Source organism: Triturus cristatus, chromosome 5_1 (assembly GCF_964204655.1).
Source record: "Triturus cristatus chromosome 5_1, aTriCri1.1, whole genome shotgun sequence".
NCBI lineage: Eukaryota > Metazoa > Chordata > Amphibia > Caudata > Salamandridae > Triturus > Triturus cristatus.
This window is the reverse complement of record NC_140587.1, coordinates 195,862,154-195,879,429: the sequence shown is the minus strand read 5'-3', so window position 1 is coordinate 195,879,429 and position 17,276 is coordinate 195,862,154.

Below are 17,276 nucleotides of genomic sequence, written 5' to 3'. Positions count from 1 at the left end.
CCATAGACATTTACTACCTATCTGTAGATTTGTTTGGTGTACTGCAATGGCTTCCAACTGCTTCTGGGTGGGGGAGTGCTCCATCCTGCTGAGGTGGAGGGCAGGGGGCATGGTGGGAGTAGTGGTATAGGCCTCCTACCCACAAACACCCTCCCATGGAAGATGGCTACCTACCTGTAAGTTTGATGAGGGTAATGTAATGGCTGACACATGCTTCTGGGTGGGGTGAGGGGAGGGCTCCATCTTGCTGATGCTGTGGGACAAGGGGGCCTGGTGGGAGTTGTAGTGCTGGCTGCCTGTACACATGCCCCCATGGTAATGTTGCTATCTACCTTTGGGGTGAATGGGAGTGAGTGAATGTTGGATCTGTGAAACATGTTTTTGTGAGTGTGTGGTGCAGATGAATGGAATTTGTCCTAGGTGGTGTAGCTTTGTAGTTGTGCAAGACAGTACATGTCAGTGTGGTGGTAGTCATTTGTTTGTACTTATCAGCCTCTACTCCCCCGGCTACTCCTGTGAGACTCTCTGGATGCAGTATGGCAAGCACCTTTTCCTCCCATGGTGTGAATGGTTTTGGTGGAATAGGAGGGCCATCGCCCGTCCTCTGAGCCAGCTCACGGTTCTTGCTTCTCCTCTCTTTGACAACCCTCTTCAGATCGTGCCACAGCTTCATGATCTCCTTTTTGGAACTTGGGGTGGTCCCTACTGCATTGACCCTTTGGACTATCTTTGCCCACATTTGTGTCTTTGTGGCTAATGGTGTCTGTTGGACCAGGCTACCAAACAGTTCCACTCTGACTATCTTATTTACCATGACTGTGTTGGCATGGTGTGTGGTGTGCAAAGTGGTTGTGGGTGCAGGGGTGTGAGTGGTGGGTGTGGTTGTGATGTGTATGGTGTGTGATGAGCAGGGGTGATAGTGGTGCAGGTGTGGAAGTGGTGGTGGTGCTGTGTGTGGTATGAGTAGTGCTGGTGTGTTGCTTTGCCTATCCTTTGTTGTGAGGGTTGGTGGCCTTCAGTCTTTGAATGTTGCAAAGGATTGGTGGATGATCCTAATTTGGCCGCCGGATTTTCGATGGTACAGGCGGCGGTTGTTTTCCGCTTCCATGGCAGTCGTGGTGGTTTTCCGACCGCCATCCTAATCGGCCCATAAGAGACGGGGTGCTGAACAATTAACCATATAAATGTTAGACACCCATCCTTGATGCCTATGTCTGCCCTGGACATGCAAGAGCAGTCACGTGTCCCGACATCAATGCAGGAAGCTGATAAAAAAAAGTACCAGTTTGCTGGAGCCCTTAATAAAGATTGACACATTGACAGCTTTACTTACTGTACAGTGCCCATCAAAAGGGCAGAAACAAGGGTTCTATTTTTGCATATAGAGCAGTAAATTCCAAGAACAGCAATGGATAACCAAGCCTAAAGTAGGCACAACATAAATACTGTGTAATAAGCAAAAGATGGATGGTAAAAATAAGGAACTTCAGTTGAAAAAAGCTGAGGTAAAAATGCCTTTACAGTCTAAGAAGCATTACCTTCTTCTAGATTCAATAGAAAGCTAAACATGTTAGTGGCAAATTTTCACAATAACTCTGTATTACCTCCACGCCCCTCTTCCTCGACCCAGTCATCACTCATGAGGAATGACACCAATCAACAGGAAACAAAAACGGAACACTAACCAACCCAACTCACCCTCCTGCAGGGCTATGAAAAGAGAGGGCCCGATTCACAGAACTAACTTAAGACAAAATCCTAAACTTACTACTTTTGGCATTCACAGAAGTTAGGATTTTGTCTTAAGTTTGTCTTAAGACAAACTTGAGACAGACTTAAGACAGATTTAAGACAGACTTAAGACAGACTTAAGTTAGGATTTTGTCTTAAGTTTGTCTTAAGTCTGTCTTAAGTCGGTCTTAAGTTTGTCTTAAAACAAACTTAAGACAAAATCCTAACTTCTGTGAATACCAAAAGTAGTAAGTTTAGGATTTTGTCTTAAGTTATTTCTTTGAATCGGCCCCAGAGTCTTACCAAAGCACTTGCTGTTTTTGTTTCCTGGGGACTGGAACAAGGACGAGGAGACGCATGAGGCATTTGGTGGCTTTTGCTCCCAACAATGGTTGTGTGGGAATCTCTTCTCCTGCTGGACTAGGGAAGAATTCCTTTCCCGAAGTGGGAGTGACCAGGTTACAGACACATGGTGGGTCCCTTATTGACCCTCATTCCAGGTAAGGGTTCAGGCCAGTATGACAGCCTAGATCCTATCTTGTCTTTCTTTCGGTTTTATTGTGCCGGCTTTGCCTCAGTGTTTTGCATTCTCTAGGAGGCAGTGCAGCAAAATCTTGACTCCTGCTGTGTTGCCAAAGCGATTCATTACAGAATGGTTCACTGACAGAATATCGATGTAAAAAATAAAGATGTAAAAAATATAGATGAAAAAATATAGAATGCACAAATATCGACTCCCTATACTTAAACAGGTAAGTACAAAAATATTGAAGAAAACATATCGATGTTTAAAAAATATAGTTGTACAAAATATCGATTTATATGTAAAATAAAATAATAAATATTAAATATAGTGAATAATAAAATTAGTTAAAAAAATAAAGTAGATTTAATATACTTTTTAACAAATATAACAAATAAACTTAATTTAAAAAGTTAAACACACATACATAATAATAAATATATATATTTACTTTAAAACAATAATTATTAAACTATTAATTTATTTTATAATTTTAAAAATACAAATATATATATATATATATAAAACATAAATTCTATTTAAAACATTCTATTATAAATTAAAACATTAAACTATTTAAAAATCTTTAAACTTACATTTACCACTACAGTCAGTGCAACAGTAGGGAAAGTCTTCAATAGGGAAGGGTAAAAATTACTTTTCCCACTCCTGTGAGTGCAATAGTAGGGAAAGTGTTGGATAGCGGAGGGGTAAAAATTACTATTCCTACTCCAGTGAGTGCAACAGTAGGGAAAGTGTTGGATAGCGGACAGGTAAAAATTACTATGCCCACTCCAATGAGTGCAACAGTAGGGAAAGTGTTGGATAAAGGAGGGGTAAAACTTACTATTCCCACTCCAGTGAGTGCAACAGTTGGGAAAGTGTTGGACAGTGGAGGAATAAAATGTACTATTCCCACTCCAGTCAGTGCAACAGTAGGAAACGTGTTAGATAGCTGAGGGGTAAAAATTACTATTCCCACTTCAGTGGATGCAACAATAGGGAAAGTGTTGGATAGCGGAGGGGTAAAAATGACTATTACCACTCCAATTAGTGCAAAAGTAGGGAAAGTGTTGGATAGCGAGGGGTAAAAATTACTATTTTCACTCCAGTCAGTGCACCAGTAGGGAAATTGTTGGATTGCGGAGGGATAACATTTACCATCCCCCCTCCAAGAATTGTAACAGTAGGGAAAGTGTTGGATAGTGGAGGGGTAAAAAATTACTATTCCCACTCCAATGAGTGCAACAGTAGAGAAAGTGTTGGATAGCAGAGGGCTAAAAATTACTATTCACACTCCAGTGAATGCAACTGTTGGGAAAGTGTTGGATTGTGGGGGGGGGGTAAAATGTACAGTTCCCACTCCAATCAGTGCAACAGTAGGGAAATTGTTGGATTGCGGAGAAGTAGCAATTAATATTCTCAATCCAGTCAGTTCAAAATTAAAAACAAACAAAATATTAACGACAACGACAAAAATATTTTTTTTTTTAAACATAAATATGTTAAAAATTAAAATACAAATATATTTAATATTACAAATTAAAAAAACATTATAATGTTAAATGCATATGACAAATACCTACAAATATTATATTTAATTAAAAAAATTAAAAATCCAAACAAATAAGGGGCCGATTCCGATCCTGGAAAAACCCGGTACGAATCGTCGGACGGAGCGTTTTCTCCGTCCGACTCGTACCCGGGAAAACCACCTTACAAACCCGCAAGTACGATTCGTACAGAAACACCATTTCCGTACGAATCGTAAAAAACACCGACTGGCTAAAATATACCCACAATTCCGATCCGGGACACCGCGTACGCGACATTCGCACGGAGTCAGGCAACGTTTTACGGACCAGCAAGTACAATTCGTACCCACAGCGCTTCGCACGGCAATATTTTTACTGGACCCAAAAAGTGCCGGAAAAGCTAAGTACACAACGATGCACGGCGAAAAGGGGGCCTGGTATGCACCGTATCCCCATCCCTACACGTCCGCACCGTACCCCCACCCCCGTATGTATGGTGCGTACCCCCACCCCTGTATGTACGGTGCATACCCCCACCCCCCGTATGTACGGTGCGTACCCCCACCCCCCGTATGTACGGTGTGTACCCCCACCCCCCGTATGTACGGTGCGTACCCCCACCCCCCGTTTGTACGGTGCGTACCCCCACCCCCGTATGTACGGTGTGTACCCCCACCCCCGTATGTACGGTGCGTACCCCCACCCCCCGTAGGTACGGTGCGTACCCCCAGCGCAACGTGCTGGGGGTACGCACCATACCTACGGGCGGTGGGGGTACGCTCCGTACCTACGGGGTGGGGTGGGGGTACGGCGCGTACATGGGGGGGCTGGGTGTACGGCGCGTACTTGGGGGGTGGGCTGGGGTGGTTTTTGGCACGTATGCGGGCACATGTTTGGACGTCTCCATGGTTGCTACGGGAGTTCGCTCCGTACGGTGTTTTTTCCATACGGTTGTGCATTCGGACGGACGGGACGGATCGTACTTGCGCGCTCGGACTTCAGTTTCCCGATTTGTACGTAAAACTGTCCGGGGACGTGTCGGACACTTTTTCCGACCCGAGGACGTGTCGGGGAATTTTCCCAATGCGATTCGTATGGATTTTTTAACATACGATTCGTACTTGCCAGTTTGTACGGGACTTGTACGAATCGTACGTAAAAAAATACGGATACGAATCGTACGGGGAATATTTTTAACGGATCGGAATCGGCACCTAAATATTTTTAATGAGAAAATATTTAGAAACAAAAACATTATTACATAAATTTACTTTTTTTATGTCCTGCCCTATTATACCACACAATTCACAACCCACATCTAAATAAAAAATAAAAAACGTACTTAAATAATTAACATACTTAATTACCAATTAAAGAAATGTTAATTAAAAACAAATTGAAAGTCGTAAAATTAATAAACTTCCCACACTTTACTCCTATAACCCCCACAAAGCACAGCTAAAATTAAACTGTAAAAAGAATTACACAATTAAAACTTATTTTCAATTAAAAAACTAATAGTATTTAACAGCAAGTTATAAAGTAAGTAAAATTAATTTCCTCACCACCCTTTACCCCTATAAAAGTAAAACACACACACACACAAAATATAAACAATGACCCTAATTAAATATCAATGAATTAATTAATAATAATAATAATAATGATCAACTAACTAATTACTTAAACATAAATTACTTCCCACCCTTCACACCTATAAACCCCACAACCCTCACCTAAAATTAATTACATAATTCCCATCATTAATTTACAAATAATTTATTACCAACTAATTATTAATGAAACATAAATTACTTTCCAACTTTTACCCACATAAACCCCATAACCACACCTAAAATTAATTACACAATTTCCATAATTAGTTTTCAATAAATTAATTAATATCAGTTAACCACTAATTATTAATTCATCAAAAATAAATTACTTACAACCCAATACCCCTATAAACCACAGAACCCGCACCTAAAATTAATAACACAATTTCCATATTTAATTTTCAATTAATTAATGAATACTAATTAGCAACTTATTAATTAATTATAAATAAATCACTTCCCACCCTTTACCCCTATAAACCCCACAATCTGCACCTAAAATAATTACACAATTACCATAATTATTTAGCAATTAACTAATTATTATCAATTAACAACCAATTATTAATTAATTAATAATAAATTACTTCCCACAGTTGACACTATAAAATCTCAATTAAATAATTAATAAATAAAAAAGAATCATTAATTTATTATAATTAAATTACTTCCCACCCTTTTCCCTTATAAACCCACAACCCGTTACGAAACTAAAAAAAGCAAAATTTAATTAAAATAAAATTGATAACTACTAAAAATCACACACATATATTAAAAAACATAAACAATTCTTATACAGAAAAATTCATCACATACATTTAAAATATATACTAAAATACATACCACTAATTAAAAAATCGATATTTTAAACAACTATGTTTTTGCAAATGATATTCATGACTTCTATATTTTTTTAAACAACATTTCTTACCTTAAAATCGATATTCTTGACCACAATATTCTAGCTGTCGATATTTCTGACTCATGATATTTAGGACTCGATATTTCTGTAATTCGACATATCCACCTCAATATTCTGTCTGCATACCTTACAGAACGCGTACATACGACCTTAGCTTCTAGCTGTTTAAACCGCTTGTCGGCAATGCAGCGTCTCTCTGTGCGGGCTGGCTGACGCCGTAGCATATGCGAGGAAGACCATGAGACCGATTCTTTGAAGTGATTCGGGCCTCAACAAATCTACTTACCCACTCGCTATGGCAAGTCATTTTATCAGGCGAGCTATTTTTAGAGCCTACTGGCCCCTTCTGGCGAGCTGACAAACAGATGTTATGTTCACTCACAAAGTGAAAGAGCATTAAGTATTCCTTTACATCATGTTTTTATCTTGTCACATTTATTCTGTGTTCAGAGACACAGGCTTTTTCCTCTGACTGCAAAGTTAGGGGCATATATACAAGGGCTTTATCTCCACTTTTATGGCTTTTAAAGCCAAAAAAGCGGAGATAAAACTATTAACCCTATTAGCCCTATTAACAAGAGGGTGCTAACATGCATTAGCGCATGTTAGCACCCTTTTACTCGACGCCTCCCTTTGCATCTCTAATGAGATGCAAAGTGGGCGTCACTGGGCAGGACAACCGAGTAAATATCGCTGATGGTCACAACGCGATATTTACAAGGCTGCCCCAGCATTTTAGCATACGTTAGTTTTTGGAGAAAACCGCTGTTTTCTCCAAAAGATAACGTTTGCTAAAATGCAGACTTACCTATCCCTAACATTGGGGTGGATTATGCTGATACTTATCAGCAAGGTTATCGCCGTTTTGCAGGTACATCACTGGAAAACCAGCGGTGTTCCCTGCAAAACGGCGATAACCTTGCCATCTCTGGAATTTTTATCGCCCTGGAGAAACGCGTTGTTAATAACGCGCTACCAGGGCGATAAATTCCAGAGATAGCCATCCGATAACAAAATTATCGCTAAGCACGGCCAGCGATAATTATCGCTGCCCGTTTATAATTTGCCCCTTAGAGAGTTTTGTAAAGTGAACTGTCTGACAAATGTGCTGTACAAAAAGTGTAAATGAAAGGCTGTAGGATGTCATGTTTTATTCTAACACGCATTTAAATAGCTAGAAAGTGAACTGTACGAACTTTTCAAAATACATTTCAGTAGTTATGAAAGCCCCTTTTTGTAATTCTGTGTGATTATTTTTTTTTTTTTAATAGGATGAAAAGAAATCAGAACACCTTACTTGGAGATGGGCAAATTATAAATATGTTTGCTGAAATCCAATTTCCACAGATTATTGTTTATACACTATTTAGTTTTATAAGTAGAACTGCATGTTGGTGGGAAAGTTTGGCCATTTCAAAGGAAGGGGTCAGATGTTTCCAGGAAAACCCTTCCTATCTAGATTCCAGAAGAAGCAGAGGCAGGAACCTAATGCTTCAAGTCTGCGATCCTGACCGACACAGGTTCCAGGGGGGAAATGGAGCACAACCAGAGGTTGGTGGCAGGTTGACACTCTTTCAGAGGGTGTGGCAATGGAGGACAACCAACAGAATGGTCCCTGAGATAATTGGAAACAGGTACCTGATCGAGTTCTCAGTGATCCCGGTGGGTCATCTATCTCCACATCCCCATGGCATCCAGGTCACAACATTGTCTGCGGTTTTATGTGGAGGGTCACCACTGGCAGTATTGTTTGCTTCTCTTTGGCCTCCGGTCCTCACCACAAGTATTGACCAAAATACCTTAAATCCTGGTTGTGAGATCCTGCTTCAAGGATGCGTCGCACAGCTGTGGTTCCGAGGAGACTACGATCCGAAATCCTGTGTCATCATCAAGGATGCCGCCAACGAGGGGATTGCGATGTGAAGTCATGCATCGAGGATTCGTCACAGTGTGGTGGTTCCAAGGAGGCTGGGGTTTGCAATGACAGGTCCTGTGTCCGGGATTAGTCGCCCAGCAGCGGTTGCATAGCAGAGCTGTGAGGAGATGTGTGGCTCTGAGTCTGTTCTGCCCACAGGATCACAGCTGAATTGGCAGAGCACCTTCACACCCACTTGCAAGAGTCCAGGACTAGGTTGGCACCACTTGGAGAGGAGTGGGATGGGCAGAGTCCAGCTGCTGTGTTCAAGGTGGTTGGAGCCTTTTCTGTCCATGAGACTATGATGAAGAGGCCGGCCCATTAGCACTTAGAGTCACTGTAATTGTCCTGGGTTGAAAATGTAAGTGCAGTCCTTTATAATCGGGTAGCAGGTCAGCAGACTAGCAGTCCTTCTGGCAGAGCAGCATAGGAGTCCTTCTGAGTCTTCCACAGATCCAGAGGTGTACTGAAGAGTTGGGTCTGAGGGTCCATTATTTATACCTAGTGCCCACTTTGAAGTAGGAGAAGATTCTGGAGGTTTCCACCGCAGAGGTGCTTAAAATTTCCTGGTCTCAGCTAGTCTAGAGTCCCAAAAGACTAGTGTCGAACCCTTTGTGATTGTGCTCAGACAGAGGCCTTGTGAGGTGCAAGTGTGGAAGGTGACAGCCCCTCTCCTGCATCAAGTCAGAGATAGCCCATCCTGCCAACACATATTTCCCCTTTGTCTCACTGTCTGGGAGCAATACTCAAAGACCAACTACCAGCTACACCTAGTCATGTGACCCAGGATACAGGCACCAAATGGTTAGGACAATAAAATGGCAACTTTCTAAAAGACTTTACCATTATATAGATTTTTAAATTACAATTCTTTAGACACCAAACTTGACATTTCCATCTGCTCCCAATTGAAAGTTAGGACCTATTAAATGTAATAAGGTAACCCAATGTTATCCTACGGGAGAGGTAGGCTTCACATTAGTGAAATACAAATGTTGGATGTTTTCACTACCAGGAAATGTAAAACTTAAAAGTACATGTCCAACTTTGTAAATACACTGCACCCTGCCCTCAGGGCTGTCTAGGGCCGACCCTAATTGTGACCTATATGCATAAAAACGGGAGATTTGGATCTGGCAAGAGTTTTATCTTGCCATGTCGAAATGGCAGTATTAAACTGTGCACATAGGCTGCAATGGCAGGCCTGAGACATGTTTAAAGGAGCTACTTAAGTGAATGACAAATACGTGCTGCAGGCTACTAGTAATTTACTGGCCTTAGTTGCATGTTGTACTACTATAATAGGGACTTACAAGCAGTGGCTGCTGGTAACATTCAAAAGTACCGAGGCATAAAAGTTGGGGATGATTTTTCCGTAGCAACCATTATTTGGAAGGGATAGTACTTGTACTTTTCAGCAGTGTTCCAGTGCTTTGAATGGGAGAGTACCTGTGCTCTGGGACAAGGAGTGGCATATTAAAATAATGAAGACGAGTGTGGGAATTAAGCAGTTACATTCAGGAGCACTACTTGACAGTGTACCTATAAACTTTTGGGACAGTGTTAACCTATGTGCTTAGGGATGGCCATACTATGGCTGACCACTTACATATACATTATTTGTGTCGGAAAGGTAAAATGGCTTATGGATTACCTTTTAGTTGCCCCACTTTTTTCACACTAAACTACTGATAAAATCAAAACCATAATGCACATATTTGTAATGAAAGTCAGAAGTGCATTTGTGCTGTGGAAAGGGAAATCTTTCTACCTCCCAAGCGCATAACCAGAGAGTAAAGTACCTGCAGCTGCTTTTGTAATCTCAAGTTTTTGAGCTCTCCAACTTACATGATGAAAAATGTCTGGTTCTCATGTAAAGCGCTCCATTACCCAGGAGCTGAGTTTGTGCTATATAAAATTGCAAGAACAATTGGCTGTGCATTTGTAATAGAATTTAAAGCCAAAAACAACATATTTAGACTCCCAGACCTGACCATCAGTGACTTACTTATGTCAGTTAGTGTGATCAGCTACTACACTGACTGACTGGTCGCTAGCGGTGACAACTTACTTAAGGTACCTCTTAGTTCAGTAATTGTCCTGCTGTGGAAATGTGGATTTTCCTAATCAGTTATGTCCCCTATCTTGAACCCCAACGGTTCTATATGCATGTTACAAGTACATGTATGTTCCCTCCAGTTCCAGTTTCTAAGACGCAAACATATGTGTGTCTACCGTCGACATGTTCTCTGTCAGATCCGCCATCAATGGGCTGGATATTTGATTCCTAAGTATGAAAGGCCACCGACTTTATATGGCTAAGTTACTCCATTTTTACAGTTCAGGCAAGTAGGCCCGATTCTGTCCTCAAAGCCTTTCCCTGCTCTCTGTCTCTGACAGCTTCAGCTTGAGCTCGCATCTGTATCCATGAACTTTGTCCTACTCCCTGTGCAGCTAACGGTGCCTGCCTCGGCCAGTCTTCGCCTGCCTGCCAAGAAGCTGTATTTCACCTTCGAATTATCTATTTTGCTCTCCAGCCGATGCATTCCTGTCTAGTGATTTAGGTAAACATTTCCTTTAGCTCACAAGCAAAGGACTCAGCCTTTCCGTCCTCCTGCAAGTGATTCATAGCCCTGTTGCCATGGATTATTTTCTGCCCCTCGCATCTCATATAGACACTTAGGCGCTTGTACACGCGCACACAGTTAGTATAGAATAGATTCTGTCCGAGAGTCCTTCCTTGTGGATAACATAGTTCTCTAAACATAGGATGTTAGATATGATTTGGGATTAGGTTGACTTGACCCCCCAGACTTCTCGTCTCCACATGTAGAGCTAAATGTCAAGTCCCCTTCACCCCCTAGTTGCACGTCACTCACACGTCATACTGCTGCGCACGCATCTATGTTAAGTATTATCGTATAGATCCACCTATGTAAGGTAACCAGAGCCAATCATGTTTCTTTTATTCCTTATTACGCCTAGTTTCGATTACGTACCTGTGATGTCACTTTTCTTATCAAATGTTACGCCTTCTACATTCGTTTCATTGTAATGTACTTATTATAAAAATGCATGTCTGTCAATAAAGTATTGTACTTCACTTCCTGAACCCTCGTGGTGACGGAACCTGAAGGCCGCGACTCGAGTCGGCCATTTTTGATGGAATAAAGCCCATTTAAAAAACCTCTTATACCACGGATTCTGCCTCTTGTTATTTTGAGCAATTTTACTTTATTTAAAGATTCCGTATGAAATTCAGTCCGGTAAAGAAGATTTTATTTACCACATAATGGCGCCCGAACAGGGACACTTTCTCATCTCACGCGCCGGCGGTGCGTTGCAGGCCCGGTCTCCTGCCACAGCTGGACGGACCATAAACGCGTACCAGCAGGATTTCCTGTAAGCTCCCTCCGGTCAAGCGGGGGCGACTGAGGCTGCGATCAACCCAGACGAGGCGGTGAGAAGTGCGAAGTATCCCGACCAGAGCCTAGCTGAGAGAGCAAGATCCGAGGTATACAGAGGCCCACCAGGTTTCTCGAAATCCCGATGTCCAGAGGGTCCGCTGTCCGCAGTCATCGAGTCCTGTCCATTCTCTGAGGCCTTCCGTTTCAAGGAGCTACTCGGTGAGTACCATCGCCGGGGAGGCGTGTTGACGCGCACATAGGTTGTGCCGGTCAAGACGGATTTGGGTACACAAATCCGGTCTGCACTGTTTAGCAGTGTATATGTACTGTTTAGCAGTATATCAAGTATTCCGAAGTATGCAGTTATTGTCAAGAATTCAGCGTGGTGATTAGTTAGGCAGACTGTCATCATTGTCGGTCATTGTTAAATGTTTAATGTTTAATGTTTTTCAGAAATGTCTTGCATATTGTGGTATGAATGATTGTTCATTGTACACTGTTCATTATTGGGGTTTTTTTCGTATTAAGTAAGTTCAAGAGTAAGTATCAGATCAGTTGTCAATATGCCGCTCTTCTCGAAGTTAAGACAGATTACTACCAGAAAAGGGGTGCTTGAAGAAGCAGTTCCTATTCCTCCTAGGGACACTCCAGGGCATTTTATGTACCATAAGCATGGCTTAGATGCCATATTGTTTCTTGATCTATGGGTAGATTATACCAAGGAATTGCCGGAAAGTCAAAGGTGGCCCGTAGCGGGAACCTGGGATGCAGAATGCATCCTGAAAGTGGAGGAAGAGTTATGGAAAAGAAAGGTCAGACAGTCACAGAAAGACGCTGTTGAGTTATGGCGTAAAGAATCTCATAGACGAACAGAAAAAGCACGTAGACAAGAAGAGAGGAGTAAAGAAAGTTCAAATAAAGTTCAAGAAAATCTATTAATTAAGGAAGGTATCCGAGTGAAATCAGAACAAGTAAATAGACAAAGAAATGCCCTTATGAATGGTATGTATCCCCTTCTAGCCGAAGGACTACCTAAGGCTGCTCCAGAGATGCCAAAAGACTTGCCACCCCCATTATTTCCAATTAAGGTACATCCAAAGGGGCATCCCAGAACCGCAGAAGATGTTTTTCTTTCCTCATATCTAGACGACGCAGCTCCCGAGTATGCTAACGCCGCACCACATAGACCGTCTGGTGTAGGTGTTCAACGTCGGGATCAGGTATCTGTCCCCGTGCAACAGCAAGTCCCGACACAAGCTTCGGCAAGCACATCTGTTTCCGCATCTGTCTCCGCAGTCGACTCTACAGAGGTATCGACACCCATAGTTGCTGTGTCACGTTCAACGAACCCATTCACACCCGACGCCCCAGATGGGGCCACGGGAGGTGCTAGCATTACCTTTACACCACCTAGAATAAATAAACTTGTCTTTCAAGAGTCAGCGCATTCACGTACACCTAAATTCGTAAGTGAACGTACGCTTAAAGAACTCCTTGTAAATTGTAGATATGACCCGGTAGTTGGTAAAGAGGATGAAATGGTCCTGGCATCATTACGTATCAGGCGAGCCGCAGAGTATTTAGCAAGGTTACCAGGAATGACTACGCATCTAGATAACATATATCATTTTGTTCAAACAGGACGAGATCCAGGATGTATTAACAGAGCTATGGAATTCCAGAAAGTAGAGATACAGGGGGAACTGTTACGTTTCCTCATAAACTGTGTGATCAGAAATCAAGACCGTCCGGGGGTAGACCCGAATGCAATGCTTATTCTTACAAGATGGAGTCAGAATATATCAGAAGGGAGACACGATAAGCAAAATTGTATAATAGCCATGTGCCGAAAAATCCGTAAAGAAATAGAGCGTATTCATGAAGAGAGATTGGGAACAGACGAGTTCGAGCAAGATGAAGTGTCCGAATCAGGGAATTCCGCAAGACAGTCAGAGACCATAGCCTATGTAGGCAGAGGAAGATCCTGTGAAAATACTAGATGTTTTTCTGATCCCATACACTCAGTATGCCCAAATAATAGCAGAACGTATCCGACGCCTATTATAAATCTGAAGTCTCCTGAACATTCGTTTCAAGCCGCAGATAAAATACTACGAGAACGAAGGGGTTACCACCTCCTCGATTCCATGGATGAGCAAGAATTAGCCAGATCAGCTGTTCACTGGATTGAAAGTCCTGAAAAATATGGTGATGAGACCGTAGCACACACGTTTTTTAATCTCAGTATAGATGAACAACGTTTAGCTGGAATCTATATGATTCAGCAACTCCTCATATTATATAAGAGCCAACATGCTGACCCTGGTCCTTTACCTGATATATTAACGGAACTACTCACGAACAGATGGAGAGGTTCTAGTAACAAGCTAATTAAAGAGATATTAGTGTCACGTAAGCAGTATGTCCTTTTTGTAAGTCCGGATTCTCTCTCGCCGCCTCGCAGAGAAAGAGCGCCGTACTATATGGATAGACAAAATCCCCTACGAGAAGTACACCCAATAAAAGGCGAGGACAATGAGTTTCACCGTGTATTTGTTTACACACCCATATCAAAAATGGAATTATTAGAAATGAAAAAAGTAGTACCTAGTCATGACAAAGACCCAGCGGGTTTCCACCGAGAAATTAAAGACATGTTACTGATGGGAGAGTATACCTTTCCTGATATTATGACGATATTAAAGGTGCTTTTGCCTGCTGGCATTTATGAAAAACTGAAAGAAAAAGAGTGGGAAGTGGGTGACCAAAAGATAGACTGGACAGCATTAGCAGAGGAAGAAAGGGGCCGAACTGCAGGTTCAGGGCTCGGGGATAAAGTTAAACTGTTACCAGGTTTACTAGTACAGGTACTGCCACGTTTATTAACTACAAAAAAGGAAGATTGGGGTGCAATCACAGCCTGCAAACAAAAGCAAGATGAAGACACAAGCGATTATTATGCTCGATTTGAAAAATGTTTTGGTATAAATAGTGGTATAAAAGCAAGTAGTGACTCATATCCACATTTATTTGTGACAAAATTAGTGGAAAATGCATTGCCTCCAGTAAAGAATAGAATATTGAAATTCGAGAGTACCTGGCAAAGTAACACTCCGTCGCAAATGCTACAAATGTTACAGTATCATCACAATAGAATTAGGGATGAACAAGAACACGAGCATAGACGCATGAAGGATACAAAAATGAAAATGCTAGTTTCTCAGACAGTACCAGCAGATGGTCACAAAAAGGGTGTGACACATTCTGGTGATTCTGCAGTTCCTGTAAAAGGAACCTGCAATTACTGTAAACAACTAGGCCATTATGTACACGATTGTCCAGTCCTGAAACGTAATATAGCTACAGGTATTGCAAAGGAGAGACCACGATTGGTTAGACAAGATCAGAATGAACAAGGAGCTATGCAGCATGGACAGTCCATGCCAGTTCAACAGCAATCCATGCCAGCCTCACAGCAACCCATACAGTTTGTGCCAGCTGCACCACCGTTGCCTGCTACTGCCACACAAACCACAACACGACAAATGTATCAGACTGCACAGTATGAATACCCTGAGTATCAGCGTTACGCATGAACCAGCCTAGAGAGGGAAGTTGACTTACCGCTTATCGAGATTCCTGTAGATCAAGAAGGACCTTATGTACATAGTGAATTATTAGGTCAAGATAGAAAATTCTTACTCGATACAGGGGCAAGTCGAACAACCATAAAACGTAGTGAAGTTCCAGGGGCACCCCTCTCAGGCTCTCAAAATGTTTCCCTTGGTTTTTCAGGAAAACCTATTGTTAATGAAGTATCACAGCCTCTACCACTTACGATAGGACCTTTGACACGAACTACAGATTTACTGCTTACTAAATCATGCCCAGAAAATCTGTTAGGAATTAAAACTCTGAAAGCACTAGGAGCCATAATATGTTGTTCTCCGGAAGGAGTAAGGTTGTTTTTACGTGATTTTAAAGGTCACTATGTGTCTAGAGACATGGATCCCCGACTACAGACTTTACCAGTACATCTATGGGCACAAGGCCCTACGGATGTTGGCTGCATGAACATTACACCCTATCAAGTCACACTGAAAGCAGGAGTGGTACTACCACGAATGCGACAATACAAGTTACCGCATGATGCTGTAGTGGCTTTGCTGAAAATCATTGATGAGCTGATTGCCCAGGGAGTAGTTGTAGAAACAGACTCCAATGTATGTAATTCACCGATAATTCCGATTCTTAAACGAACTGATCCTACTGCCCCACCAGTGTACCGATTGGTTATTGATTTGCGTGAACTAAACAAGTGCATTGTACCACAATTCCCTGTGGTCCCTGATATATCATCATTGTTGACAGCAATTGATTCCGAAGCGACATTCTTTACTGTAATCGATCTCAAGAATGCCTTTTTCAGCGTCCCAATAGATCCGGAAAGCCAATACTTGTTCGGATTCAGTTTAAATGGGCGCAGCTTTAAATTCTCACGCGCTCCCCAAGGATTCACAGAAAGCCCCAGCATCTACAGCCAAGCACTGAAACGAGAACTTGACAGTATCCACATGCCAGTCAATACTGCACTGCTTCAATATGTCGATGATCTGCTGATCACCGCAAGAAGTGAACCTGAATGTGAGAAAGCATCACTGACAGTTTTACAATTTCTAGCCGAAAAAGGGCACAAGGTGTCCCCCTCTAAGCTGCAATTCTGTGCCCAGCGAGTTGTTTATCTTGGACACTCGCTGGACAAGGAGGGGAGGCAGCTTACACCCGACCGCATTCAGTTGATAGCTAACATGCCAATACCCAAGACACAAAAGGAGGTGCGGGCTTTCATAGGCCTCACTTCATATTGTAGGCAGTGGATCCCTCAGTACGCATTTCTAGCAAAACCACTCATTCAGTTAACCACACAGGAGGCAGCCACATCGACTGTTCTCCCTTGGACTCAGGAACATACACAAGCTTTTGAAAGCCTAAAGGAAGCTTTATGTCAAGCACCTGTTTTAGCAACACCATGTTATAGCAAACATTTTACACTCTTTGTTACAGAACGCGAAGGTACTGCCTTGTCAGTACTCACTCAGGATCAAGCAGGATCACGCAAGCCATGTGCTTATTTCTCCAGTACATTAGATCCCGTAGCTCAGGCTTTGCCTGCATGCCTGAAATCAGTGGCAGCGACAGCTTTAGCAATCAGACAAAGCGATGCCATAGTATTAGGACACCCATTGACAGTACAAGTACCACATGCAGTAGAAGTTCTTGTGAACCGAACACAAACACAACACTTGACCATAGCAAGACTTACCGGTTATGAACTGACATTGTTTCAACCACACATAGAGATCCGACGGTGTAATACATTGAATCCTGCTACACTATTACCTGTAATTGGAACAGACCCACTAGCTCATGATTGTGTTGAAATCATAGAAATAAAGACGAAACCTAGACAAGACTTGACAGACGTTCCATTGTTAGATCCAGACCTGACGTTGTACGTAGATGGATCGTGCATGAGAACAAGTACAGGAGACTTAGTGGCCGCGTATGCAGTCACAACAGACACTGAAGTTATTGAGACAAATTGTATAGATACTTTGTCAGCCCAA